This window comes from Phycodurus eques, chromosome 8 (assembly GCF_024500275.1).
Source record: "Phycodurus eques isolate BA_2022a chromosome 8, UOR_Pequ_1.1, whole genome shotgun sequence".
Classification (NCBI taxonomy): Eukaryota; Metazoa; Chordata; class Actinopteri; order Syngnathiformes; family Syngnathidae; genus Phycodurus; species Phycodurus eques.
In genome coordinates, this window is record NC_084532.1 from 9100462 (window position 1) to 9115565 (window position 15104).

At 40.5% G+C, this 15104-nt stretch overlaps 1 protein-coding gene across 4 annotated transcripts in view; it reads right to left on the minus strand.

Moving 5' to 3' along the window:
- The window catches only part of jak1 (Janus kinase 1), a 55635-nt gene extending 44834 nt beyond the window's left edge, over positions 1-10801 (minus strand). Inside the window, exons 1-3 of one of the 4 annotated variants that reach the window (XM_061683471.1) lie at positions 10553-10801; positions 9826-9942; positions 9439-9592 (exon numbers count right to left, since the gene is read on the minus strand). The gene's annotated coding sequence lies outside the window, so the exon portion shown is untranslated. Of the gene's footprint in view, positions 1-3222; positions 3495-9438; positions 9948-10552 lie in introns of those variants that run through there. The other 3 variants (XM_061683470.1, XM_061683472.1, XM_061683466.1) reach the window with 3 other exon arrangements.
- Between the last annotated feature and the right edge of the window lie 4303 nt (positions 10802-15104).

Below are 15104 nucleotides of genomic sequence, written 5' to 3' on the forward strand. Positions count from 1 at the left end.
GCTCACTTCAGTCAGGCGAATTTCCTAAAGCTCTTAAAGTAGCTGCCATTAAGCCTCTGCTAAAAAATAGAACACTGGACGCTTCCATGTTAGCAAGCTATAGAAACATCTCAAATCTCCCTTTCATAGCCAAGATTGTTGAGAAAGTTATTTTTAACCAACTCACAAATTTCTTGAACTTAAATGGACTTTTTGACCAATTTCAATCAGGTTTCCGAACTCATCACAGTATAGAATCTGCTCTTATCAAAGTGCTAAATGATATACAGTGGGTACGAACGTATTCAGACCCCCTTAAAATTGTCCACTTTTTTATATTGCAACCATTTGCTAGAATCATTTAAGTTCGTTTTTTTCTACATTAATGTACACACAGCACCCCATATTGACAGGAAAAAAACAGGATTTTTTGCAGATTTATTAAAAAAGAAAAACTGAAATATCACACAGCCATAAGTATTCAGACCATTTGTTCAGTATTTAGTAGAAGTACCCTTTTGAGCTAAAACAGCCATGAGTCTTTTTGGGAAGAGGCTTCTGTCGGGCTACTCTGCCATAAAGGTTATGCTTTTCATCCACTCCCATTTATTTGCATTGAGCCTTCCACAATGTTCATCACTGGCGACAACAATGAATGTAAGGTTCGCTATTTCAATCAAAAAATGTGAAATATAGTTGTTGTAAAACACAACCCATGCATACTTATAGACTGTATTTGTATGACTGAGACTCACTCGCTCGCTTAAAACCCGGAAATGCCATGTTGCCATTCAGCTGAGTTGAGTGGGTGCGTACCAACCATAAAGTGGGCAGGTACTTTATGTCACAAATGTCGGCGATTTAAAATCCACCACTTTTGCAAGCCTGCCGTTTTATTGCCTTTTGCATTCAACCAACAAACTGCTTAGATGTCATCTTAAACCATGTCACAAAGTGACAAAGATTCATTTTGTCTCAAATTATGTATAAAACACTAGAACAAATGGATTTTTATGTCATGGGATTAAAAAAAAAAACATTACAAAATATATCAACCATATATGTAACAGTTACATAAGATACAGATTACGCTTGTCAAAGAAATGTTTTACATGGTTCCCCCTAGTGTTCAGACTGAGACACCATAGTTCGATAAAATGGTGCCTTTAAAAAAAGATTACAAACGTTCATTTTTTTTATTATTAATACCTTGTGTTTCTGATACAGAAATGCCAAGTTTAAACTGAAATCTATTTATTTTTGTGTTTTATTTATTTTTATGTGTTTGAAATTGCCTCGCTGGAAATGTTTGTCGCCAAGAAAATACAGTTTGTTGCTATGTGCAATGTCAATTTAAGAAAACAGTTATCTAAAAAAAGGAAACCAATTGGTAATTCATTATAAAGTCAAATGTCTCATTTTAACCAAGCAAAAATATATTTGATCCCAATATTTGATTATTCAATAGAATCCTCAGTAGGATACTCGAAAACTAAAACATTCAATAGCTGCAACCCTAATTGCAGCACTACTGGATGCATTTCCATTCACGACAGGCCTGTTTAATCTCACTTCCAAATAAAGTAAGAAAAGGTAACCAGTCATTGTATATTGCATAATTTTTCCTTTTTTTTTTTAGACTACCTGAAAACGTACTATTTCATGGTACTGTATACATATTGTAATATTAGATTTTTTCCCCATATCCCCCAGTACTCATGCCCGAATCCAACTCCAGCCCTTTCATTTCATTTATCTTGGTTGGTGTCATGCATGAGTGAACGATTATTTTTGAAAATAAAAAAAGTTACCTTAAGATACTGAATAGATCTTAATATTAAGATGGAACAGCAAGCATCATGTAGGAATGTGGCTGTTGTCACATATCATAGTGTTTCGAATGGTTTAGATCAGGGGTCACAAATGTGGTGCCCGCGGGCACCAGGTAGCCCCCCTGGACCACATGAGTAGTTTGCGGGCCTGTTCTTAAAATAGCTCACCAGTGATTGGACATTGTGATTTTTTAGGAATGTTGTAGACGGGATCATTAAAAAATTTAAACATTGGCAGATTTATAGAAGTAACGTGTTGCACACTGATATTTATCATTTATTTTCCTAATTATTGTGAGAAATTATTAACAAAATCAGTTGATTCACTTAAATGATTGTCATTAATTATTGATATTATATTCACTCCCGCTCACCATTATTGGCACTCCTTCATTTTTTTACACAACCTGTATAATAGCTTCAGAAATAAATGGAAATGTACCAAACGTATGTCATCAGGTCCAAAGTAATTTTTACATTTTTAATTTTTTACATTTTTAATTTACCACTTTACACATTGTAATAACCTCTCTCACTCCTCCTCCTTCGAGCCAACCCAGGCTGTTGAGCTAGCAGCTAAGGCGAAAGAAGAGAGACTCCATATTCATACTACAAAACAACACCTCAACGCATAAGACTTAGCTTTCGGATCATGTATATTTTTTTTCGGGGAACACACAGATAAATGACAAGTCGGTCGTAAATCCAAAATACCAAAGCCGATTCTTTAGCCCAGTTCATCCGTGCGGGAAAGCTACCGCACTGTACTACTACTGCGACAACCTCTGAACAGTTGTTACAAACAGTATATTGATTCTGTCAAGCCCATCTGTGCCTCGTAGTCCAGCCAATGCGAACCGAAATGCGCGATCATCCCAGTTCCCATACGACGACTGCTGGCGCATCGTGTTAATGTTATGATGGGGGCAGATCATTCATGGTTTTGCACTTCCTCTTCTTGACAGAAATAGGTGCCGATTTAAAGTGTACAGTACCGTATACATATTTGCATCGCGATGTCAAATTATTGGTTTGGTAACTGAGGCGTTAGTCGATTGGTTGCATTATAACACAATTAAGATTTTGTTTCTGGTCTTGCCCCCTGTCATGTAGTGATATTATCGTCATCTAGTGGCGTCGGGATAAAGCTCGACGTCGTGGCCTCATTTTCCCGGACAGCTATTATAAAGGCTAAAACGCCTATGAGCGGACACAAAAACATGAACTGATAGCTTTTTAACTACCCTCGGTCGCCATTATTAAACCTATTTCGTTAGCCAGTAAATATAGCAAACAAACTTCCACGATAAAATATGCCGAGACGGGGGAAATGACAGCAATGTGTGCGGACGTGACCGAACAGAAAACGACATCTTTGTCGAATTAAACTTTGCGTGATGCAGTCACTTACCAAACGAAGCTAAGCCAGACAGCTGGCAGGTTACTTCCGTTTTGTTCAGAACATTTGACGCCCAGACCACGATGAAATTCCTGTTTGTAAGGCTTTTAAAAATCACTTATCGGTAATTTGACGGGCAAATGACCCAAGACAGCCATCCAGGATCGACGGCGCCGGGTTTCTTTCGGGTATTATTGTCGGAGTTTCGAAGAGAAACAGCCACAAGATTCTCGCTCACACTTCCTGACAAGCAGCGTCCCCTTTCCCGAAAACCACGCAGCGCTCGTGAGAGCACGAACGCTGATTGGCTCATTGGGCCGTCACTCATGTTGACGACAAGCTTTCGGCCTTGAGCCGAAGAAAACAAAGTCTGGACGGTACTTGAACTCACCGCACTGCACTGCGTTGGTTAAATCCACGTCACATGGTTTACGACATTGCATTGCCTCGGACAGTTTCTGGCCTTTTAAGTGGCTGTTTGGCAAGTTTTAGCAAAATGGTTGGTTGTGGGCGGCACTGCCTCACAGTTCTGAGGACCCGGGTTCCAATCCGGCCTCGCCTGTCTGGAGTTTGCATGTTCTCCCTGTGCCTGCGATGGTTTTCGCCCACATCCCAGAAACATGCACCGTAGGTCGATTTAAGACTCTAAATTGCACAGAGGTGTGAATTTGAATGTAAGTGCGAATGGTTGTTTGTTTCTATGTGCCCTGCGATTGGCTGGCGACCAGTTCAGGGTGTACCCTGGCTCTCGCCCAAAGATAGCTGGGATAGGCACCAGCACGGCCACGACCCAAGTGAGGCTAAGCGGTGAAAATGGATGGATGGTTTCTCTGGAAAATATCACTTACATATGGTACATTTTGGAACGAGTCAAACATTACATTGCATTGCATGGTGACTTTACATCAAACTGGGTGACAATATGGCGCCCGTGCATGTCACTGTCCAGACTGTTTTGTTGGCTTTGGTTTTGACAATGCTGAATTCAACTCGCATATTAAACTATACAGAGTATATTTTGCATTTTAGTATATAAGTACGGGCACAACATTATCACCACTTGCAAGAGCTCCACTAAGAGCGCAACAAAATTTTGATTAATACTCTCAGAGGTATTAATAACAATATATTTATTATTGTGTTTGCATTGGTAACTACACTGAATCATGCTGTGGCTCACATTTTGACTCCCAAATTATTAGAAGGAAGTGGATTTATTTGAGTTTCTTGCATTGTTACAATGACAACAGCTATGTTTATAATATATTCATCAATAATATAAAATAATAGTATGCATGTATTTATCTAGCGGCACGGTGATCGACTGGTTAGCAAATCTACCTCACAGTTCTGAGGATCCGGGTTCAAATCCGGCCTCACCTGTGTGAAGTTTGCATGTTCTCCCCGTGCCTGCGTGGGTTTTCTCCGGGTACTCCGGTTTCCTCCCACATCCCAAAGGCATGCATGGTAGATTGATTGAAAACTCTAAATTGCCTGCAGGTGTAAATGTGAGTGCGCATGGTTGATTGTTGATATGTGCCCTGCGATTGGTTGGCGACCAGTTCAGTTCAGTCCCGCTTCTCGCCCAGATTCAGCTGGGATAGACCCGAGCACGCCCGTGACCCTAGTGAGGATAAATGGTGTGGAAAATGAATGAATGCATTTATCTGCCTGCCAGGAATCAGAGGTTAGAGTGGCAGTCTTGCAGGGGATTTCCTCAATAATCCTAAAACACGTGACCACAGGTGGCAAATGTACTCAGTCACACTTGAGTAGTAAAAAGTGAAGTACTGATCCACTCTTAAATGTATTTAAGTACAAAAGTAACAATGTATTTTTTCTGTCATAGATATACAATACCCATTTTGATAACTTGGTACAACAGAGAAAAACGTTGTTGTTGTTTTGTTTTGTTTTTGTCACAACGACCTAGCTAGTTGTTGGCTGAGGCTTTTATGCTATCAAAACAACATGTCCCCATTGCTTTGCTAATGTTCTGAACTAACAAAAAAAAAAATGCTAAGTTATCTAATGATAGCATCAGATAAATACACATTACTTGTATTGTTTTTTTTTTCAGATTAGATGGAGAACCTTTGAATGCCAGAAGCTTGTGGTTAAACGGCTGGGACATTGTACCTTATCACAAAAGAGTCTCAAAGGGCTTCACAGGCCCACGGTTGGCAAAGATTGACAACATCCCAGAATCTAACCCCCCCCCCCCCGTCAGGCAAGGAAATACTCAAAACCCCATTTGGGGGAAAAGAAACCTTGAGAGGACTCCCTGGTGGGGAGTTAAAAGTAAAAAGTTGCCAGACAAATAGATACTTAGTCAAGTAAAGTACAAATGCTGTACCAGGAAAATCTACTTAAGTACAGTAACGATGTATTTGTAACTCCGTTACTTCCCACCACTGCTCATGAATAAATGAATGTATTGCTTGGTGAAAATATGTTTCATAATATGTGAATATAATGAGTATGAATATGTTAATAAGATGCACATACACATTTGAATAAATAGGAAGATACATTTATTATAGAAACGAGAAGAAACAGTTAATATTGCCATGTGACACATTATACCGTACTGACTTAATCACACAGGGAACTGAACATGTAAACGAGTGCAAGAGTTTTTGTTTGCATAATCACATTTCTCCGCGTGCTGTGCCAAGAGGCTGAATGCCCCTTGGTCCGCTGCAAGTGTCAAGTTGGCAGCCATCCTTCAGTTATCACAGTACTGTACCTTCGATGTGGACAGCATCAGCACTGTGATAACTGAACCAGGGCAGCCCGCCATGTCTAGAGGTCTCCATGCGTCATCCAACTACCATCTGTGGGATGTTGATTCACAGCTGTTTTATTTTGCCTATTATACGCTTCACTGATTGGACCCAATACAAATCATCATTTTGAAGGTTAAGTTTACAAAGCTTCTCCACTGTCTGACTAAAAAGCTGTAAGCTAATGTATTGCTCATCAAGTCGGGACATTTTCTTAGCTAAGGGGGTTTTACGATTGTTGTAATAAATTAATGACTGTTGTTTTCTTTAGTTCAGTGTTCCCCAACCTTTATTGAGCCAAGGCACATAATCTACATCTCAAAATCTCACTGCACACCACCAAGCAAAAATGTCACAAAAGGTATACTGAAATAATGATGATCTTATCTCAATTAATCACTTGCACACATAAAGACAATCAGGCAGTTTTTGTCCCGACTTTGCCCCTTTCCCGACCAAGCACATAAAACACCAGATAAAATAGTGCCTTATAAAATTTGCCTATAAAATCGTTCTTACGTCTGAGGTGTGTTAAGAGTGGATTTGTACCAATTTCAGGGTACGAAATAGGTCAAGGACGACAATATTACATAATGAACGTGTTCACTATTTACAACCAAAACTCTTCATGTGTGTGGGGAAAGTCAATATCTCCCTGAGTCATGACGCCATGAATTGTGACGTTGGAACGAAAGAAGCGCCCTGCAAAACACTAAACAGAAAAACAAAAAACAAACAAATGTGTCCTGTTGTATTTTGAATAAAAGTGGGTTGAAAAGCCAGCACGGTGACCGACTGGTTAGCACAGCTGCTTCACAGTTCTGGGGATCGGGGTTCAAATCCCGGCCCCGCCTGTGTGGAGTTTGCATGTTCTGGCTGGGTTTTCTCCGGGCACTCCGGTTTCCTCCCACATCCCAAAAACATGCGTGGTAGGTTGATTGAAGACTCTAACTTGCCCATAGTGTAACTCCTTTTTATACCCATTAGGTCAGAGTCAGGATAGTTTGGGTTTTGCATATAAGCTGTACACAGTACAAAGCCCTCATGAGCAGGCAGGTCACTCAAACCTGAATGAATTAGCTCATTCATTGAACTTTAAGTGCATAAAAGGGTTTTGCTATTTATAGCTGTATATTATATGTATGTCCAAAAATATTTGTGTCGTAGATGATGACAATATTTACCTATTAGCATGAAAATGAATCAAATGAGTCCACAGATGTACTGTAAATCATATCATTATATATAGCTTGCCTGAGAGACAATCTGATATTTCTGTGGGGGGGGGCCATGCAATGTTATAGATGGAGCATGTGCTTTTCAATAAATCAGAATACTGTACCAAATTTATTTTAGTTAAAGGGGAAAGTGAAACCCATATATTATACATATTCATTAAACAGGAAAATATGTTCCACATGGCCAATTACCACCCATTTTCAACATTAAAAATCATTTTGAATGTTTTGTTTGTAATATTCTAATTCCTTGAGATGGTGAATTTGCGGTTTTCATTAGCTCTAAATAATCATCAAATGAAAGATATAATGAACTAAATAAATAAATCATAATATGAAATATTTCACTGTATGTAGTGAGTCTGGGATTGCAGTACTGTCAGCATCAAACCCTGCTGTGAATAGCTAAAAACTGCGTTATACTCTGAACCCATATAAATGAATTATTGCCTCATATATTAATATATACACAACAAATTGATGGATAACTAGTTTTGAAATCAGAAGCCAAAAAAAAAAGTGTTTTTATTGGCTTCTGATTTTCAACTATGATTAAATGTATTTTAAATGGGGGAACTGGCCCCTGAGCCACCAGTTTGACACCAGTGGTTTAAACTGTACATATACCAAAAACTATTATCCAGAACCAGTTTAATATCATTTCAAACTTATTTTACAACATTGCCCTTGATAATGAATGGCTTACAGATTGTTTGATTTAGAAACCAGAAACAGTCAAATACACAAACAGAAAATGAGAACAATTGTAAGCAGCTACTGTAGGCCAGAACTCATGTCATGTCTCGACCCTCACACGGAGACTAAGGTCGGGTACACACATAAGGATTTTTCACAAAAGATTCTTTTGATAAAGATAAAGAATGACATGAAGATTTAAAAAAAACCAAAAAACATCCATTTAACAGTCTTGGTCGTACTGTGTGGTGTGCTCCAATAATCTTAACACAGAAGACCACTCAAAGATTCTGATCTGCCGCTGATCTCAAAATCGCTCGTGATCACACGTGATCTCAGAAAACCGAAAAAGAAAAAGAAATACTCCCGGATATGCGGCAATATTAGCCGAGGGTTTCCGAAGGTTGCCGGAATAATTGTTAAAGGGCAATGACGTCTCAAAAAGACTTATAAACCATAAAATAGTCTGTCATTTGACGTCCTTGGTGCCAGATTGAGACAAAAACAGGCCGATTGTCTTTTTGTGTACCGAGCCAAACCCATCTTGTTCATGATGTCATTGATGAGGCCACGCCCCCTTTAAAAGAATACAGCTCAGCCGCAAAGTTGTTTTGACTTCCAACTTGTCCCAAAGTGCAATCATTACTTTTGATAAAACCAGATTATTTCTTTCCATTCTCTTTCATGATGTATTCATTCAAATATAGTGATATTTTTCTTGATTAAAAACCCACACCCCAAAAATTCTGGTGTTTTTTTTTCAGGGGCTGGAAAAAATGAATGGAATTTCAATACAATGGGGAATACTGATTTGATGTAAGGGTAAATAGAATTAGGAGCTTGGCCATGGAATGAATTAAACTCCTAAGTCAAGCTACCAATGTATCATGGTGCACCTGCACATCTATTTGTATCAGAATCAGAATCAGAATCATCTTTATTTGCCAAGTATGTCCAAAACACACAAGGAATTTGTCTCCGGTAGTTGGAGCCGCTCTAGTACAACAGACAGTCAATTTACAGAACACTTTGGGGACATAAAGACATTGACAAAAAACAATTGTGCCAAAAGATGCAGAGTCCTCTAGCACTTAGAGCAGTTCGAACGACTAATATTGCAATAGTCCGGTGCAATGACCATTGTGCAAAGGGCGCCGAGACTTCAAGGAGTGTATGCGGTTTAAAGTGACGAGTAGTGCGATCATCTGGGACAATGTCGGTTGTGCAAATGTTACAGATACTCCTCAATCAGTGTGCAAATGGAGCAGATGCTACTCTGGCATGAGTGGCCAGTATATGCAAATAGTGCAGCATGGCGAGACAACTACAGTGAGTGCACGAGTAATACATAATTGGCCCCACAGAAATGTGACAACGAACTCAAGTCAGAAAATTTCCAGCTTGTTGTAATGGAATTATAGGTTAGGTGTTTAAGAAGTTGATCGCAAGAGGGAAGAAGCTGTTGGAATGTCTACTAGTTCTAGTTTGCGTTGATCGGTAGCGCCTACCTGAGGGAAGGAGCTGGAAGAGCTGGTGACCGGGGTGCGGACGGTCCGAGAGGATTTTGCACGCCCCTGTCTTAGTTCTGGCAGAGTGCAAGTCCTCAATGGTGGGTAGGGGGGTACCGACAATCCTTTCAGCAGTTTTGACTGCACGTGCACGCTACGAGGTACAAAATCAGTTTCGTCATTTTGTTGTGAATAACACAAAACGGTGAGGATGCTTTTCCTTGTGCAGAAAAAAAACTGAATTTCTCCAAAATGGGGATTTTTTTTTTTTTGGTTTTGTTTTTGTTTCATAGCAGAGGGCTCGTTCTCATCAAAACATTTCCTCCCACATCCTTGTTCCTATTATGGCATGGCAGAGACAAACAGAGTATATTTCATTATTCATACCGGTTCCAAAGGGCGAGTGATGTCAGACTTGTTATGATTCTCCTCGCAGGCTCCGCCCCCGCGGGTGGTGTCTGTTCTGAGTGGCGGCTGCTCCTCCTCCTCCTCCAGTCCAACCCTCTGCACTTCATGTAAACAACTCCGTTAACCCCGCATCTCGACCCACGGCCAGGCGATGTTCACGCGTGACGTGTGCGGCGATAGCGTGCCACGAAAACACGGTCAAACGCGCTATCGTAGTAGCATCTGTTGTCACCACCAACTGTATATTTTCATGTCATAAAAAGGTTGTGTCGTTCACCGCCCAGTGACCCCCACTTTAAGGTAAATCTTAATGTGTGAAGAAGGGAGCGTTGCGACATATTGTAAAGTGCCATCGCGCAAACCATGAGGTTTAGCATAGGAACCTTGTTTGTTGCAGTTTTAAACAAACAAAGTAAACCAAAACAAAACAAAAACAACAGTATTTAGGTTCTCACCTACAGATGTTTTTTTTAATGGCGATCAGTATGTTTTTTCATAAGGAAAAAAAGTGCAATAATGAAACGCAATAGCGTGCAGCCAAACGTTAACGCCCAACCTTGCGCGCACAGCGCGCACACACTCGCGCACACACACACCCCTTTCCGAATAAAAACAAACAGAATGCTAGAAGATTCTATTATCAGCTCATCATTTTATGAACAAGACGCAAGCATCGGTAAATAATAACATCATTTGGCTCACTTACCTGCGTTCCGCCCGTTTAGCGTCCCGTGTTGACATGAATATTTTTAATGACGCAGCAAGAGCACACGGAGCAACGTGAGTGTCGCCATTTTTTTGTTGTTATTGAATTCTCCAAAGCCATGTGACAAGATGATCACGGTTTTAAAAATAGACTTCCGATTGCGGAAAGGAGAATTGAAGGCAGGGGGTGGGGGAAAAAAATGTTTCAAATGAACCGGAAGCAGGTTGATCCTCCTCCGGCTTGTTATGGATTAGTCTGCTTACTAACTGACGGCGTGCGCAATATTTGACAGCTCAGGGACGGAAGCTCCACGGCTTGCAACAAGTACTACAAGTACATCATTCCTGTTGAGGAAGGCAGCGTCAGAGACCCGTGGATGCCTCTCCGGATCAAATGCCAGCGATGGGATATCATCGGAGAAATTCTGTCAACAAGTGGCGGATCCCAATTTGACCAAATTAGATGTACTCCGTCATTTTGAGCAAATCCAGACATTGATGGGCACGATGTGTATCCCACCTGGCATTTTACAATTGCACATAATATGAAACCATGGAAATAACATGTTCGACAGGGCAACCGCGTTCCAATAAATAGTTGCTGAGTATTCGATGGTTAGCCTGTTGCTTAATACTTTATATAAAATATACTGTAATTATTCATTTGAAACATGGGTCATTGCAGAAATGGCAGACAATTTAGGAGCTGATTTTTGGGGAAAAACAATTATTATTATTTTTTTTAGTTTTCTAAAAAAATAAATTAAAAAAAACAGGTAATAAACCATCATATTTCATTTCTCTAACTCAAACATGCACATTTTTAACGAAATATTTCATTTGACATATCATATATTTAGCTGTGTTTAACCAGTCGGTCATACCGTGCCGACATCATAAAAATATTGATTAATAAATCATTTATAATCGAATGGAGCAATTTAAATTGTTAGTTTCACACTAAGAGTAAGGGTTGCAAATCAAAGTTAATTTTAGAGTTTTATGTCAAGATTCCATGCTCGCTTTGTTAGCTGCACGCTAACTGGTCAAGAACAAAGATAACTAATTTAAAAAAAAAAGAAAATTTAAAGAAAGACTGTCTTCTGATAATATGATGAACAGGCTTTTGTTGGTTTGAGTGATACACTTACGGTTGAAAACACGGTTGAAAAAAAGTATGAACAATAGAAGAGAGGACTATGTAGGTCTACCCATAGATATGAATAGGTCGATCCGACACGCCCATTTTGAGCTGCGTGCCGACAGCGACGTTAATTAGGAGAGTATTTTGAGCGGGGGGACAGCAAGAAAACCAAAATACCAAGGATGCGGTACATTGTGCTGCATACGGTGGCGTGCAATGACGACAAGGGAACTGGGAGTAACGTTTCACAAATTAAAAATAATTTGGGGAGTTGTTTTTTTTCTCCAAATGTTATGTATTGATAGCACACGCTTTGGTGATGACAAAAAGAAGTAAACCTCATGAAAATTGGTTGCGAAGCACGTTACGACTTAATTTCAATGTCCATGCCTTTGATGGGAACGTCGACCTTCCCAACATGGCCGCCATGTAGGCACGTCGCTCTTCATATCTTTGGGTCGTCCATGGTCAGAGCAACTATTTTGATGTCATTTCTGCTGATTCTTCCTCGCCTTTCCCCCCCTCTTACTACAGATGGCTAAAAAGATTTTATTGGTTGCGTGTATTGTTGAGAGACATAACTTTAGATCATAATTACAACTATTAAAAAATATGTGTTAGATAAAAACGTTTTAATAATTTCAAGGAGGCCGTATCAAAAAAATCATACCCACCATTTTTAAAAAACATATTTAAAATGCATTTGTTCTTTGATATTCGATATCGGTCACCAAGAGGGATGAGCTCATGGGATTATTCGAAATTTCATGGAGGGGGCAGAAAATGTCCTCCAATTCTGTACTTATTCTCATTTAACATAATTGTCATCAATGTTTTCGTCAGTGGTCAACTTGTTATTTAATGCACGTAACCAGATTCGTGTTTGCGCTACAAACACGAAGTTTAAAAAACAAAAAAAAACAAAAAAAAAACGGCAGTTATTGTAGTTACCGCATGGTGGTGCCATGGGATCAGTAAATTACATTATTTGTTCCACGAACCTGTATTCGTTTATTCCCAACATTCTAGTCTCTTCTTTCCGAAGCGTTTGACTTTAATGTCCAATTAGATTGGATTCTTTCTCTCCTTCCACGTCAATCTAATCTGCCTTGGGCCTTCAGAATCAGTAGTGCTGGCCGATGTTACTTAAACCTTTAGCAATGGGACTGTTTCTTTAACCAGTTAGATTTCAAAATTGGTCCTCACAGGGCGAGTTTACCCTCAAAGACGTCATCATTTTCCCATCCTATGCTTGGTTGGTCAGAGCAACACCTCTTATACAGGGTCCCAAATTAAGCCATTTTGAGTGGTGGCCTCGCGGGGGCCACCATGAGCCAAGTTGTGGCGGCCCTGCCTGAACCGGTAATGGCCCCGTATATTCATGTTATAATACGATAACTTTCATTGATTACACATATAGTACATACACATAGATTAATCTATCCCTCATACTAATCAAACTTTTCAAAAATTCCATCTTTTAATATTTTTGAGTGACAAAATATTGACTATTTATTTATTTTTGTGTTTGTTTGCTTGTTTATTCAGTTTTGATGTTTGATTTATCCAACATGATAATGCTTTCTGTGTGTAGTTTGCATGTTCTCCCCGGACCCTTGTGAGTTTTCTCAGGGTGCTCCAGTTTCCGTCCACATTCCCAAAACATACATGGTAGGTTAATTGAAGACTTTAAACTGCCCGTATGTGTGAATGTGAGTAGTAGTTGTTTGTCTAGAGTACTGTGAAAAAGCATTGCCCCCCTTCTGAAATTCATATATTTTGTAATAGTTTCCCCAAGGCCGGGACGGGGATCAACTGGTTAGCACATCTGCCCCACAGTTCTGGGGACCCGGGTTCAAATCCAGGTGGCTGGGATAGGCTCCAGCAGCCCACGACCCTAGTGAGGATAAGCGGTAAAGAAAATGGATGGATGGATGGATGGATAGTTTCCCCACTTTAATGTTTAAGATCATCAAACAAATGGAAATATCAGACAAAGATAACCCAAGTAAACATAAAATGTTTTTTTTAAAATGTTGCTTTTATTTGTTAAGGGGAAAAACTACTCAAAAGCTACCTGGCCCTGTGTGAAAAAAAAATAATGGCCCCCTTTTGTAGATCATGAATTAACTGTGGCTCATCACATTTTTTGGTTCATTTTCACTAACCACACCCAAGCCTGTTGACATCAAGACTTGTTCAATCAAGAAATAACATAAACACCCAGTAAAGTCATTCTTGTGTGTGTATTTTTAAAAAATACATTCAATATGTTTGAAGGTAATTGCTGAAAAAAATATGCAAAGACAGAACAATTTCGTACTGAATTGTTGAGCTATAGCATTAATGTCATGCTCCATGACTCTGCAGTTCCTCTTTTGGAGCTTCCCTCTCTCTCTTTCTCTCTCTCCCCAGCAATTACCACTCCCTCGCCTGTGCACCTGTTCCAATTAGCACTCTTCACTGCCTGTATTTAAGGCTGCCTGACCCAGGGATCTGGTGCCAGAGTAGAGAGTGTTTGTGGTACGCAGGCCGACTTTGGTGTGCAAGTTATTATCCGCCGACCTGCACCCGTACTCACCCACTTGTGTTCTCTTCCAACACCTCTTCCTTCGTGTATTCTTGGTCCTGATCGCCTGTCACAGCCCTAATTGACTCTGGCGCAGATGACAACTTTATTCATGAGGGCTTGGCGTGTCAGCTCCAGCTCTCCCTTGAACCCTTCCCGTTCCCTAGAAAGGTTACTGCCCTGGACGGGTGAGTCATCTCCCCTGTCACCCACCAAAGTGCACCGTTCACCCTGCTCATTTCCGGTAATCACCGTGAAACACTCCAGCTGTTTGTTATTCCCTCCCCAGAGACTCCACTAGTCCTCGGTATCACCTGGCTCAAGAAACACAACCCCGTCATCGATCGGACCCACCTGTCTATCACTGGTTGGAGTCCATTCTGCCACTCTCATGGTCTTCTCTTGGCTGTCCCGACCTCCAGTAACTCCTATCGATCTCTCCTGGGTCCCTGAAGAATATCATAACCTCTCCCCGGTGTTCAGTAAGGATCTTGCCATCGCTGTTCTCCCCACCGCCCCTATGATTCCGCCATTGACGTCCTACCTGGTGCCCCTCTCCCCTCCAGCCGATAATTTAACCTTTCCCATCCTGAAAAAGAAGCTAGGTAGAATTTAATCCGTGACTCCCTTGCCTCCGGACTCATCCAGCCCTCTTCATCCCCCATGGGGGCTGGATGGACACAAGATGGCGGCACGTGCATACGCACCGGCTGCTCTCTGTCTCAAACAAACGGTGTTTTTCGTCCTATACGTCCGAGTGTTTGAGTGCATCTTCGTCATGTCTACATGTTCCAAGGCGCAGATACAGTCGTAAGCCTCTACTCGACTTCGGCAGAACTA